Source organism: Protopterus annectens, chromosome 3.part1, assembly GCF_019279795.1.
Source record: "Protopterus annectens isolate FY-2018-M chromosome 3.part1, PAN1.0, whole genome shotgun sequence".
NCBI classification, from domain to species: domain Eukaryota; kingdom Metazoa; phylum Chordata; order Ceratodontiformes; family Protopteridae; genus Protopterus; species Protopterus annectens.
Window position 1 is genome coordinate 633,992,102 of NC_056732.1, and position 3,023 is coordinate 633,995,124.

Genomic DNA, 3,023 nt, shown 5'->3' on the forward strand with positions numbered 1-3,023 from the left:
GAGTCAGAAGGACTCTCCAAAAATCATTGTTACGACTCTCTTTTTGGCCCAGGCAACTGTGGTTATTCCCTTGTAATGGAAATGGCCAAGGACAACTACTGCACGCTTCTGCTCACAATGGATCTACTCACACAAGACAAATGGTGTTTTATACATTCCAACCACAATCAACTGCTACTAACTGTCTGTATGATTCAGTTTTGATACCGTTTAGGTATATGCTTTTTTCTGAGAATGTACAGCAGGTGTTAGAGGAAGTGAAAAAACCTGCTATTAAGAAATCTTATATCGGTAAATGGAAAAGATTTGCTAGTTGGTGTTGCACAAAGAATCAGAGCTTGTTCAGGGTTTCTGTACCTATAGTTTTTCAATATTTGAGTGAGCCATTATCTTCTGGACTTTCATATTACTGTGTCAAGGTTCATATCTCAGCCATTTCAGCATGTCTATCGATGGAGCCTCTGCTTTCTTCTGTCTCTGCTGAAGTTATTCTTGAAATGAGTTTTACATATGTGCCCACCTGGAAAACGTATCAGGGATCATAACTTTGTCTTGTAAAAGTTAACTTTACCTCCTTTTAATTATGCTGATTTATGGTTGATTAGTTAGAAAACAGCATTTCTGATTGCTTTGACAAGAGTATATGAGCTGCAAGTACTAATGGTGGGTCATCCTTATTTGGTATTTCATAAAGATATAGTTTCCTTGAGAACAAATCCCTCAGTTACGCCCAAAGTGTTTTCATAGCTTTCATTAAGCCATGCCATTAATCTCCCGGTCTTTTTTCCTAAACCTAAAAACCAGGGAGAAAAGAGTCTTCATATTCTAGATGGGCACAAGCAGTTCGGGTACTACCTTGACTGAACATAACTTTTCAGGAAAGTGGAACAGCTGTTCGTTTCCTATACATCCTCAACCCCTTTTTCCCATTTTGCACATGGGAGCGGGGTGTCACTTCAGCAGTAACAATCATCTAGAGTCAAATGTTTACACTGCTGGGTGGCTAGCCCTGCTGCAGTAGTCCATTGATACCACTCACTCGCACAAACACCCTCACCTATGGCCAATTTAGCGAGTCCAGTCCACATACTACATGTTTTTGGAATGTGGGAGGAAACCAGAACACCCAGAGGAAACCCATGTGGCAGCAAGGAGGACGTACAGACTCCACACAGAGGGCACGCCAGCCGAGAATTGAACCTCTTGCTCTGAGGCGACAATGCTAACTGCTACAACACCACGGCCAGGAAATGAAAAAGGGCAACCTGTGTCAAAGCAGACACATTTCCAGATGGGAATCTGTTGCCATTTTCTTTTGTTATTCCCACCATAAGCAGACACTCCAGGCAGGGTCAAAGCTCATTTTACAACGTCCTTGGATTGTTTTATGGTGTTTTGGAAAGGGATGGACTCTAGAAGCATTCTAGAGGCAACTACTTTCCTCTGTATGTACTTTTACAAAGCTCTTGCAGCAGTAATTTAATGAATGGATGTAGTACAGTTGTGCAAGTAAACTTACCTTAACAGAATGTTGGAATAAATCACTCCTGCAGTAGCGACTCCCAACACCCTCCATTGTTTTTATGTTTTTGCCCCCGGGTGGTTATCATATATGAAAGCTTAGCACTTGCTTTCTTTATGGGACCTTGTTCTCCCCCTTTTCATTTGAATTATTGGAACCCGACGTCCGTGTCCGTTTATATTATTATAATGTATACTGTACAATGAGCATCTATACTAAACTACAGGAAACATATGGTGGCAAGATATATTTACATTGGATAGGATAAAATATTTAAAAAGTACTAGTACTACTAACTTACTTAGCACTTGCTTTCTTTAATTATCAGGACCTTGTTCTCCTTTTTATTGGGATTATTGGAATCCGACGTTCGTGTCCATTTATAATATTATATTGTATACTATACAATTAACATCTATACTAAACTACAGGAAACATATGGTGGCAAAATATGTTTACACCGGATAGGATAAAATAATATTTAAAAAGCACTAGTATTACTCCTCACTTAGCGTTGAAAATGCGTAGCAAATAATGACCACGGTGTTTATAAGAAAATTATTTTAAACACTCTTGAAATACAGTAAACTAGTCGTTTGCCATGCACGCACATACAAGCGCTAGGATGTTCTAGTACCTTCTCCCGAAGTGAGAGGTGGATAAAAAGACATAACTGTTGAAATGACAGGAGAAAGTATAGATAGTCACTGGAGGTGGGTAGGTTAACCAAGAGCATTGCTTTTGGAGTGGATCCGTCGCGACTTTTTTCTAAGGTAGATTTATGAAGACTACTTTCTGAATCTGTATTAGTATAAAGTTTGCTGAATTTTCTTTTTTTTTTTTTGTTCAGTAGGTAGGTTGTGTATAGTTATGCATGCCGTCTTTGAGAGTTTTAAATTCTTGTGAATTAATTCTGCAGTCTCGTAGTTTGTTAATCAATGCCATCTCTTGATTTAAACAAACCGGTGTTTTAAAGAGGAAAAAAAAAAGAGAAGCGCGCCACGATGTGGGGGAACCTCGGTAGAAGGCCGAAATAGAGGCAGGGAGCTCTAGTCATGGTCTTGCCGGGGTGCCGAACACGCTTGCCTGTGTAGAAAGCATAGGCGGTCCTTTCTGGACGATTGTCGTGGGCGTTTTCTGTTTGAGAAGGTTTGTAGCGTCTTTCTTGTTGTCTTGTGTTATGTGGTAGGGGTGTGCTTAAGTGGCAGAGATAGTTTTGATAGTTAATCGTTTAATCATTGTTTACAGTGGCCCGGAATCACGTTTGGTTAGTGTATCATCTTCATTTTAGGTTTTCTATTGTGCTGTCAACTTTTAGGTAATGTTCTTGTTTTGTATTATGCTGGGCATCATTTTTTGTGACTCGTGTTTTGAATTTCTAGCATTAATTTTGACTGGGTGTCTCAAAGTGCAAACATAAGATCTCTAGGAGACACTCACTTCAGTACATGCGACCTTAAAGGCATAAGTATGGAAAATATTTAGTGAAACCTGCATCAGT

The 3,023-nt window shown here is 39.5% G+C and overlaps 1 protein-coding gene across 3 annotated transcripts in view; it reads left to right on the forward strand.

Moving 5' to 3' along the window:
• The first annotated feature begins 2,062 nt into the window (after positions 1-2,062).
• The window catches only part of TXNL4A (thioredoxin like 4A), a 318,072-nt gene continuing 317,111 nt past the window's right edge, over positions 2,063-3,023 (forward strand). The window contains exon 1 of one of the 3 annotated variants that reach the window (XM_044067018.1): positions 2,063-2,235. The gene's annotated coding sequence lies outside the window, so the exon portion shown is untranslated. Of the gene's footprint in view, positions 2,296-2,365; positions 2,672-3,023 lie in introns of those variants that run through there. The other 2 variants (XM_044067017.1, XM_044067019.1) reach the window with 2 other exon arrangements.